This window comes from Rhinatrema bivittatum, chromosome 2 (assembly GCF_901001135.1).
Source record: "Rhinatrema bivittatum chromosome 2, aRhiBiv1.1, whole genome shotgun sequence".
NCBI lineage: Eukaryota > Metazoa > Chordata > Amphibia > Gymnophiona > Rhinatrematidae > Rhinatrema > Rhinatrema bivittatum.
Window position 1 is genome coordinate 705,393,740 of NC_042616.1, and position 12,109 is coordinate 705,405,848.

The window sequence follows — 12,109 nt, forward strand, 5'->3', positions numbered from 1 at the left end:
GGCCATGCATGCCCTTAGTATTATATCTTCTTTTTAGAGTAATCACATTTCAGTTTATTCTCATCAGAAAGTTATCATACATAATATCCATTGTTTTCCTTGTTCCCAGGATAATACATGAGCATATTTTATAGTACTATCTAGCTCTGTAGTTTGCTGAGAATGGATTAACTGCATTCTTGTCTTGGTAATGATTACAGGACCTTCCTCTAATCTTTTGAGATCATACGAACCGTCATGGAATGAAGACTTTACATGCTAAGTTCCCCTGATGCAGGCTTCCGAAACACCAGCTGACAGGTTTTTGTTCTTAGTTATACTATGCATTAAGGGGCAGATTTTCAAAGGGTTACGAGTGTAAGATACGTGCGTAACCCCCGAAAAGCTGCCCCTTCCACCCCCTGTACGTGCCGAGCCTATCTTGCATAGGCTCGGTGGGGCGCAAGCCCCGGGACAAGCATAAGTCCCGGGGCTTTCCTGGGGGGAGCGTGTTGGGGTGTGTCGGGGGCGTGTCGCAGCCAGCGTGTCATCGGAGGCGTTCCGGGGGCGGGGGCCGCGGGCGTGGTTCTGGCCCAGGGGAGTTCCGGGTGCATGGCCGTGGCTTCCGGACAGCCCCCGGACCGGAACATGGCGCGCCGAGCAGCCTCGGAGGAAACGGAGGATGGCTGCGCGGCTTGGCTCACGCAGGCTGCCGCTTTTGCGCAGCCTTGCGCACGCCAACCCTGTATTTTATAACATGCGCGCGGCAGCGTGCGCATGTTATAAAATCAGGAGTAGATTTGTTCGCGCCGGGTTGCGCGAAGAAATCTACTCCCGTGCGCACCTTTTAAAATCTACCCCTAAGGGGCAGATTTTTAAAATTACGCGCAGGGGGTACATTTTTGCACGCTACCTGGCGCACACAAATGTACACCCGATTTTATAACATGCGCGCGCTGCCGCGCGCATGTTATAAAATCCAGAGTCGGCGCGCGCAAGGCAGGCGTAACTTGTAAAATAAAGGTAGGGGGGAGGGAATTAGTTAGGGCTGGGGTTAGATAGGGGAACTCAACAAAATAAGGTAAGGGGGGGTTTAGGTAGGGCTGGGGGGTGGATTAGATAGGGGAAGGGAGGGGAAGGTGGAGGGGTGGAAGGATTTCGGAGCGGCCTCTGAGGGAACATGCGTGCGCTGCCGTTATAAAATCCGGTGTCGGCGCGCGTAAGGGGGTGCACACATGTGCACCTTGCGCGCGCCGAGCCCTACGGGAGGCCAGATGGCTTTCCCTGTTCCCCCCACCTTTCCCTCCCTTCCCCTATCTAACCCACCCCCCAGCCCTACCTAAATCCCCCCTACCTTATTTTGTTGAGTTATGCCTGCCGCCCCCGGCAGGCCCTGACACAGGCCGCTGTGTCGGGGAACTCGGCCACGCTCCTGGACCGTCCCCGGACCGCCGTCACGACCCCGGACGGCGGCCCCATCCACGGTCCCGCCCACGCCCCACCCATTTTTGCAAGCCCCGGGATATACGCGGGTCCCAGGACTTGCGCGTGCCACCGAGCCTATGCAAAATAGGCTCGGCGTGCGCAGGAGGTTTTTTTAAGGGTTACGCGCGTAATTTACGCGCGTAACCCTTTTAAAATACGCCCCTAAGCTTCCTCAGGGGGCTTTATTATTGTTTTTCATTGATTAACTACTCTCTCGTGTTTTATTTGCAAATGAAAACCTTCTTAAAAAATATTCAATAGCAGCATAATTTGTGGCCGAATGGATAGATGATTGAGTGGGCTGGGCAACCTCTCTTTTGAAGAGGTCTAGCATGTTTAACCAGCTTATGAACACCCAAAAAAGAATCTTTGGATATTGATTCTCTTTGATATTACACCTCACCTGCATCACAGCTGATTTTCACTGTTCCTTTTATTCATGTGCAATTATTTTTTAGCTTACCTGTAGCTTGTTTGCACTACATCTGTATATAACCCCTGTATCACTTAAAGGCTCACCAAAACGTAGAGGAAAAAGAAATACTGACAGCTATGCTACAGAAGAGTAGACATACACACACTCAATCCTAGTCTTTATGAAGCCCAAAAACAAAAGCGTTGTTATAAGTGGCAATCTATTGCTACTTAATCTGTATTTCATTGTACTGTACAGGATGTGAAAAAAGGGCCAAATTATAAAGCACTTGACAATGAATGGAGACTTTGATTATCTCAGTGTTTGTTGATTTGAGGCTTTGAGGTCAACCCGGTAAACATTTGGTCTGCCTGGAACAAACTGTGCAGGCATCTAATAGAAAGTAATATTGCTGAAAATGGATATCAATTGAAAACAGAGAGCAGTGTCAACTATTCCCCACTGGGAGCAGCCAACAATAAAACCAGCCAGGCATTACACTGTCAAGTCTGCCAAATGTCATTAGAGTGTAGAAAAATGTAAAGGTAATGCTAGTAAAGAAGCACCAGCTTCGTTTATCAGAGCAAAAACCCAAAAGATTTTTTTTTTAAGTCTTAACTTATTTGTCTGATGGCTTTGGAATTATGCACTATCTTCTGTTTGACGCAAATAAAGGAAAAAGCAGTATGCTCTCTGAAGCCTGCAGATTCACTTGCCAACATTTCCACCATGCTTACAGCTGTAAATACAGCAGTAAATATATACATGCAGCATTTTCCTAAGATTATGACACAGTAACCAGAAAAATATTAACAGAACTGTTTTTAGATAGGCATGAAATATCACACACATGAGTGAATTGACCTAGAAGCAGAATGAGAGGCTTGTCCAAAGTACTGCTTCTTATTTAACAGTATTAAACCCACCAGACTTGTTATTGGGGAGATGAGGATTGTTTATTTATAATAAAAAGTAATTATGACAAGCAGTTTTCAAAAATCCTTGGACCTTTCTTAGATTTTTATTAAATATATAGCTAGTGGAGAATTTGTCTAATTGTCTGAAGGTAATACACAGATTTCTCCATGCTAGTAAATAATGTTATAAGTAGAAGAGCTGTTCTACTGTTCTTATGCTTATCTCCTCACTTTTATAAGTCACATTCTCAGAGATGGTTCATAAATTTTCTAACAAAGAAAATGTGTTTCTGGTAGACAGTATTCATGCACTGAAGACAAAGCTCTGAACAGCCATCCTACAGTGCCACCTAGTGAAGCCGTGTAGAAAGAAAAATAAGCCATCTCATGAAGGGATTCCCAGTTAAGAGATAAGATGAATTCTTATCTCTAACATCCTTATAAAAACAATTTCAGTATGTCATCATTGTAAGAATCATTCTAGGCAGACACAATAATAGATGAACAGGGCTGAGAAATTTTCTTTTCCACTAACTTTTGAAAGCTCATCACAGATGTATTAAATTAATCCAATAAAAAGATAACATCCACAACAGACTAATTTATACTCGGTTGCTTCTTATCGATTAATTTTAGGGATCCTTGCTTTATCCCAAAGTAAACTACCTCCCACAGCATTCTTCAAATTCATTCAGACCTCAAGCTTCTGAAGAGCTATCACTGTTTGAAAACTTGCCACAGGTAAGGAAGGATCTGCTTCATCTGAGACAAGAATTCATATAACAATAAACAAAAGATACTGCAGCACTCCTCCAAAGAAAGAGAGAAAAATGTTGATTAAATATCTTGACTACATTTCATTGGCAGGAGGGATGTTTGCATGCAATTCACCTCAATTAGCAGAACAATGAATTTATCTTTGAAAGCAACTGGTCCTACCTGCATTCCTACTGACTAAGTTCTCAGACTTTAGAAGGTGGAAACCCCTGTTATATGAAAGCAGCCACTGTCCTCAACATCCAGTCTTGAATGAGATTGTAAGCTCCAGGGACTGTCTCTTCTATGTATCTTTACAGCGCTGCATACACCTTGTAGCATTATATAAATGTTTAATAGTAGAATTAGTGGCAGTAATAGTAGTTCTGGCACAGAAAATCTTAATGATTTTGGTACACAAAAGCATATTCTTGGGTTCATACACCCATTGGACCTCACAGTGGGTGTCATTTTTGTATAAACCCCATCCCATGTCCTCACTCTGAAGGGGGGTACTCGGTTGGGTTCATGCTTGAGCAGAGCAGAATCTTCATTTCCAATGTCTGGGTTTAAAAAAGGTTTGGACAAGTTTTAATCCTGGGGGAATTCTGAGAATTTTCATGTTCTGTGCAGAATTTGGAGAGCGACCTGGTGGGCCGTGAGGGGATCCCATCCCACTCATGGCCGAGGAGCAGAAAGGTCCAGCAAGACCACAGGCAGAGTCCATCCTGCCCATGAATAAAAACAAAGATGAGGGAGGCCCGGAAGAGCTGCAGGAAGAGCCCATCCCACCTGTAGCTGAAGATGATGGAGATGCCTAGAAAGACAGTGCAACAGCAGACGTGTGTGTATGAGGGTATGTGTGTGTGTGTATAAGAGAGAAAGCCTGTGTGAGGAAGTGTGCATATGAGTAAGAGATTTGGAGCCTGTGTGCCTGAGTGAGAGAGAATGTAAGAGAGGGATTATGTGCGTGTGTGAGGGAGTGAGGGAGCATGTTTGGTTGTGACAGAGGGAACTTATTTACAGGGATATGTGATTGTGCAAAATAGACAGGGAGCTTGTGTGAAGGTTGTGGGTATGTGCTCAGGAGAGAGATGGAGCCTGTGTGAGAGGGCATGTGTGTGAGAGAGAGAGGGAGCCTGTGTGTGTCTGAGAGAGGGAGCCTATATGAGGGTCTTTTTGTGTGTGTAAGAGAGAGAGAGAGAGGAAGCCTGTGTGAGAGAGGGACAGAGGGAGCCTGTGTGAGGGTGTATATGTGAGAGAAAGAGAGGGAGCCTGTGTGAGGAGAGTGTGATAGAGAGAGAGAGAGAGGGAGTGTGTATGTGTGTGTGAGAGAGAGAGAGAGAGAGGAACAGAGGAAGCCTGTATGAGGGGCAATATGAGAACGTGATAAAACTCTGGGAGTGGAGGCCTGAGGAGTGGAGATAGAATGGAAAGGGTTGAGCTTGAATGGGGAGGGGAGAGATAGTGGAGAGCAGAGGAGTTAGAGCCAGAAAAGACAGAGTGAAAGGGTCAGAGGAGTAGGGAGAGAGGGAGGAAGAGGCACTCCTACAGTGTACTTATAGGGGGAATTCTTCTTAAAAAATGTAAAACTCTGCATCTTTGAGTAATTTTCTGTGATGTATATTGTGTTATTTTGACCAATATAACGTATGCAGCATTTTACAGAATTTTAAAATTTTGTGTGCAGAATTCTCCCAGGAGTAAAGTTCATGGAAGAAAAGTCCTAAATAGTTATTTACCAGGTAGACTTGGGGAAAGTTGCTGCTTTTGCCTGGGTGTAAGCATCATGGAATCTACTATTTCAAATCCTGCCAGGTACTTGTGATCTGGATTGGCCATAGTTGAGAACAGGAATCTGGGTTTGATGACCCCTTGGTCTGACCCAGTATGGCAATTCTTATGTTCTTAAGGTCTTCATATGCAGTGACCAGGGCCCACAAAACTACTCTCCACATGTACAGTATATGTTCTAAATAAGTATCTTTTGTATTGATACAGTTGTGATATACTTCAAACAAGATTTTTGTAATGCTGTGGAATATAAACATTTGTAAATAAATAATAAAACTTCTTCAATAGAGATAACTTGATAACAGTGCATTTGTATGGTAAAGAATTTTAGTCTCCTTTCACTCATCCAACAACTCAACAGGGATCATCTTACACCTTTTTTGGCATGTTCTCCTACTGACTCTGGTCAGGGAACTTCTGCTCCTTTTAGGATCTCCATATACCTGGAAATCCTGTTAAACTGCACCTGTGCAAGACAGACCCCTCTCCTCTCTTTAATACCTTATTACTAAAGATCCTTTATTCCTTCATGTGAAGCACCATGCCAGAACATTTTACACTGACTGGATAAGTTAGTATATACCTCCTTCTATCTTAATATCGTGCTATATGAGTATCATGATTGATGGGACCTGAACCAGCAACTCTAGAAGATAAAGGCCAAGAAAATGCAAAGGACTCATGGGAGAAACAGAGGCAGGGAAAGCGTCCAGTTGACAGATAATAATAATTAGATAATTAATAAGACAGACATGCCCTTGAAAGATCCCATTGGTTCAACATAGGGCATTCCCTAATTGGTGACAGTATATAAGGAAAGCTACAGAAACACACCTTTGCTGATAACAAGCTGCCAGGGATGTCCAGTGGCTAGTGAATGGTACATTAGAAAGAGGCATACTTGAAGAAGCTGGATTACTGGATGAAGGCTGAGCCAAGGCTGGTATAAATAGGACTAGCTTGGAAGGCATCAAGAATGCAGCTGTTACACTGGAGCAGATTCATGATCAGGAGCCCTAGGCTAAAGGATTGAGCAGGAACGCCAGAGCAGGAGGGTAAAGCTGGATGCAGAGCAGGATCAAAGGAATAGGACTACAGAGCTGCTGTAGCACAGGAACAGACTAGATGAGCAGAAACTCTAGAGGATGTATCCCAGGAGTTTATTGTATCAGTAAAGGTGTGCCTCTGTTCCTCTGCTTATATACTATCACCAATTAGGGCATGCCCTGTGCTGATGCTATGGGAATTTCCAAGGGCATACCTACTAGCTGACAACTGAAGAAAAAATGTTACGTGGCGTTTCCCTGCTTTTATGGCTCCTTTGCAACTTCCCAGCCTCAGCCGTCTAAGGTTATTGATTCAAGCCCTATTGATCCTGCCAATGTGTTCCAGAACTTTCTGGACAACCTAACTGGAACTTTGTTCTTTCCATGATATAATGCTATAACTCTCTGAATACTACAAGAGTAAGAGTTTTCTTCTACTTCTTTGTAAACTCCTGCTTCTCTTAAATGTGGAAATAATAGAAGATAATGGTAAACAAGGACCATAAGGCTCATTTAGTCTTCTCATTTTCATGCCTGGTGCCTTGCCATAGAGCCCAGTTATCACTGGCTTTCCCCTGACTACTGTGTAATTTGGGATCCATGCTACTTATCCTATGCTTTTTTGAACTGGATTATTATTTTAGTCTCTACCTTTTCCCCTGAAAGGCCATTTCATGCATTCACCATCTATTCTATTCTTTATTTTGTATATTGCTCCTGAGTCTATCTCATGAGAAACTTATACCATATCCTATTTTTCTACAGCATTTGTTCCTCTGATCAAAAGTTTGCATCTTGTGTATTAATACCTCTGAGATATGTGAATATCTCCATCATATTCCACTAGTCTCTTCTCTCCTCTAGGGAATACATATTTAGGTTCTTCAGTTTTATCTTACATGGCTTTTGAGGTAGACCTTGCACAATTTTGATAGCTTTTCAATGGACCACCTCTATCCTGTCAATATCCATTTGGACGTATGGTCTCCCAAACTTTACTTTTTACTGATTATACCTCTACCTATGGACCCTAGCATCCAACTGGCTCTGACTACTGTCTCTTCACACTATTTAGCTGTCTTAAGATGATTAGACACTATCACCTCCTGGTCTCTCTCCCTGTCAGTGTACATACCCCATTGTGTACTGTTCCCATGGATTTTTGTCCACATGCACAAAGCACTTTCCCCATTGCTACAATATGGAAGGAACCCTTTTTGTGCAATTCATTCTTGATCTTTTATGATATTCTTTATCCATATTATTGAAATCAGGGATTAAAATGCAAACATGTTATAAGGGGAAAAATGCTTTGTTTGTATTCCTACACTGGTGGAAGTGACTGAAGGAAGTGACTGAGAAATTGCAATCTTTGCTTTTATTATGAGACAGGAACCTGAAGTCCACAGCAATAAGTTAACTGCACAGTGAAATGAGTCCCTGTAGGAACTAAAGCAGAGTTTGCCACTGACACATAAAGAGGTTTGTAAGAAACATGGTAGCATGCAGTTTCTACTAGGAAGCTCAGTATGGGGACACTATAGCACATGTCTATGTGTGATTTTATAAGCCAAAAAAACAAAAAACACTAGGCAGAGGCAAGTGTGTGCTGTGCTAAGAGATAGAGAAAGAGGCTGTGATAAGAAGAGAGCAGCAGGAGTTTTGTAGGAGATAATGGCTGCTGAATGGGAAGAAATCACAGGTTGAGTTCAACAAGAGAATTATGAGAGACAGCAAAGCTGAATAGGAATTTGTTGCATGTGAGAAAAGTTGCTGTAGAATGTAAAACCTCTCTTACAAGTTCTGTTAGAGCCCTGAGCTGCGAGAGCAAGTGCTTGGAAAAGCTTAGCTGTGTTAACCAGAGCTTCTTCGAAACAGACAGAAATCTGAGTGAAACTAGAGAAGAGGAAACCAGCCTTCCTGGTGCAGAGTCTGCCTGCTGTGAGGAAAATATTGAAACTGCAGCAAAGTTTTGGGAAAGAAAGATGTACAGGAGTTACTAAAATAGAAACTGTAGAGATTTCTTTTTGTGAGGGAATGAGAAATCCACAAAGAGACATTGATAAGCTCCCTCTTCCCAATTTGGCAAGAGTTAATCCCATGTACAATACAAAAAAAAAAAAGAATAGGGATATATGCAATATGCTCTTTATTTTTAAAGTTAGAATCCAGTAATCCCTGGTATCCAGCTAAGGCCTAGAATCATCAAAACACTATGGGGCGGATTTTAAAACAATACGCGTGCTGGTACTTTTGTTTGCGCCACCGGCGCGAACAAAAGTACACCAGATTTTATAAGATACGCGCATAGCCGCGCGTATCTTATAAAATCCGGGGTCGGCGCGCGCAAGGGGGTGCACATTTGTGCAACCTGCGCGCGCCGAGCCCAGCGCGGCCTGCCTGTTCCCTCCGAGGACGCTCCGATTTCGGAGCGGCCTCGGAGGGAACTTTTCTTCGCCCTCCCCCCACCTTCCCCTCCCTTCCCCTACCTAACCCACCCCCCCGGCCCTATATAAACTCCCCCTTAACTTTGTGCGCGTCGCCGGCAGCCCCGCTCCGTCCTCCGGTCCCGGGGACGTGGTCCGGAGGCCTCGACCACGCCCACGGGCCGGGGCCACGCCCACGGGCCCGCCCACGAAACGCCGCGTCGTTTCTGGAACGCCCTCGGACACGCCCCCTCCCTCCCCATTTAGAAAGCCCCGGGACTTACGCGCCTCCCGGGGCTTTACGCGTGCCGGCGGCCTATGCAAAATAGGCGCGCGAGGGCCCTGCGCGAGGGCCCTGCGCGCGTAAATCCTGCGGATTTTATAAGATCCGCCCCTATAACTATAGCAAAAATAGCACCCATGTTAAAAATAGGGCCAAGTTTAAGAAAATACCTGATCTTTCACAATACGAAGGTATTTTGCATAAGTCGTTATCACGTTACACGATGCATCAGCACACTGCACATAGCATCAGCATGTTGTGCGTTATTTTGCATGGTGTGCATTGATTTATTAGGGGTGTGCATTCGTTTTGAACTTAAATGTAAAACGCAACTTTTTTTTTTTTTTAACTTAAAAAAGTGATGAGGCGAAAACGATCGGATTTCCAACGTATTCAACATAGCTATGTTGAATACGTTGGAAATCGCGATTGTTGATTCTAAGTAAAAATTTAAACCCCTCACCCTCCTTAATCCCCCCCCAAGACTTACCAAAACTCCCTGGTGGTCCAGCAGGGAGTCAGGACGCTATTTCTGAACTCCTTTGCGAGGAGCACGTGACGTCGGCGTCACGTGATTCCCCGCGCATTCGCTCCGGGACCCTCGTTGCACCCAAAAGGAACTTTTGGCCAGCTTGGGGGGGTCAGGAGGGGGGGGTCAGGGGGGGTCAGGAGGAACTTTTGGCCAGCTTGGGGGGGCCTCCTGACCCCCCCAAGCTGGCCAAAAGTTCCTTTTGGGTGCAACGAGGGTCCCGGAGCGAACGCGCGGGGAATCACGTGACGCCGCGTCACTCCGACGTGACGCCGCGTCACTCCGACGTGACGCCGACGTCACGTGCTCCTCGCAAAGGAGTTCAGAAATGGCATCCTGACTCCCTGCTGGACCACCAGGGAGTTTTGGTAAGTCTTGGGGGGGGCAATTAAGGAGGGTGAGGGGTTTAAATTTTTTTTGCACATATGGACATAGACTCAACTTATGGAATTCTCCATATGTCCATATTGACCGAAATTGACCCCCCCTTTCGACTTATGGACTTATGAACATAAACCTTTGGTCTGCACATCCCTATGATTTATGTGTGGCTTTTTATTTTTTTGTTTATATATACCGTCTTCTTGCATTTGCCTCTTTAAGGGTGTGTCAGAAGTTGAAGAGAGGAGAGGGGAGTTAGTGAGTTGGATAGTGGCAGTAGGAGCTTTTTGAGAATCGATTACCTGATTGAGTTATCTTGTCTTCTGTTGTCATCTGTTTCTCTTTTCCTGGGTCTTTTGTCTTTGAGTGAAAGGTTTTGTTAGTTTGTTCAGTTTCTCTGTCTGTCTTTTTGTGTGGATGACTGAGGAGGAGTGGTGGTAGTGGTAGTGGTGAGAAGGGGGAGTGATGTGGAATGGGGGTGGTGGTGTGGAGGAGTGAGGAGGAGTGGTGGTGATGTGGAGGAGTGAGAAGATCTGGAGAGGATGGAGCATAAGAGGCATGGAGATAGAGGATAGGATAGGATAGGATAGACGTGAAGAGAGGAGAGGGAGGAGAGGAGAGGAACATAAGAACTTAAGAAAATGCCATACTGGGTCAGACCAAGGGTCCATCAAGCCCAGCATCCTGTTTCCAACAGTGGCAAATCCAGGCCATAAGAACCTGGCAAGAACCCAAAAACTAAGTCTATTCCATGTTACCATTACTAATGGCAGTGGCTATTCTCTAAGTGAACTTAATAGCAGGTAATGGACTTCTCCTCCAAGAACTTACCCAATCCTTTTTTAAACACAGCTATACTAACTGAACTAACCACATCCTCTGGCAACAAATTCCAGAGTTTAATTGTGCGTTGAGTAAAAAAGAACTTTCTCCAATTAGTTTTAAATGTGCCCCATGCTAACTTCATGGAGTGCCCCCTAGTCTTTCTACTATCTGAAAGAGTAAATAACCGATTCACATCTACCCGTTCTAGACCTCTCATGATTTTAAACATCTCTATCATATCCCCCTCAGTCGTCTCTTCTCCAAGCTGAAAAGTCCTAACCTCTTTAGTCTTTCCTCATAGGGGAGTTGTTCTATTCCCCTTATCATTTTGGTAGCCCTTCTCTGTACCTTCTCCATCGCAGTTATATCTTTTTTGAGATGTGGTGACCAGAATTGTACACAGTATTCAAGGTGCGGGCTCACCATGGAGCGATACAGAGGCATTATGACATTTTCCGTTTTATTCACCATTCCCTTTCTAATAATTCCCAACATTCTGTTTGCTTTTTTGACTGCTACAGCACACTGAACTGACGATTTCAATGTGTTATCCACTATGACACCTAGATCTCTTTCTTGGGTTGTAGCACCTAATATGGAACCCAACATTGTGTAATTATAGCATGGGTTATTTTTCCCTATATGCATCACCTTGCACTTATCCACATTAAATTTCATCTGCCATTTGGATGCCCAATTTTCCAGTCTCACAAGGTCTTCCTGCAATTTATCACAATCTGCTTGTGATTTAACTATGAACAATTTTGGGTCATCTGCAAATTTGATTATCTCACTCGTCGTATTTCTTTCCAGATCATTTATAAATATATTGAAGGAGGAGGGAGGAGGGAGAGCGAGGGCAGGATTAGTAGGAGGATAAGTAGGAGTAGGGACAGGGGTAGGGACAGGAGTAGAGATAGGCAAGAAAGAAGGGATAGGAGATAGTAGGAGGGGGAAGGGGATAGGCAGGCGACTGTGGTGGGAGAAGAAGGGTAGGGATAGACAGAGATATCAGAGGAGAGGGGAGTTGGTAGGTGAGGTGCAGGAGGGGGAGGAAGGTAGGAAAGTGGAGAGTGGAGAGTGGGAACAAGAGCGAGGAACATGACACCTCTCAGGAAGCGGAAGTGGCCCCTCATTCATCTAGCAGCCAGGCAGCAGGGCGTGGTCATTTTCGGGCGTTAAAAGTCAGTGTTGAGGACGACATGGTCATCACTGGGGTCCTTGAGAACTATGCCATGTTCTTTGGCAACCATGCGGCCAAGACATCGAGGGC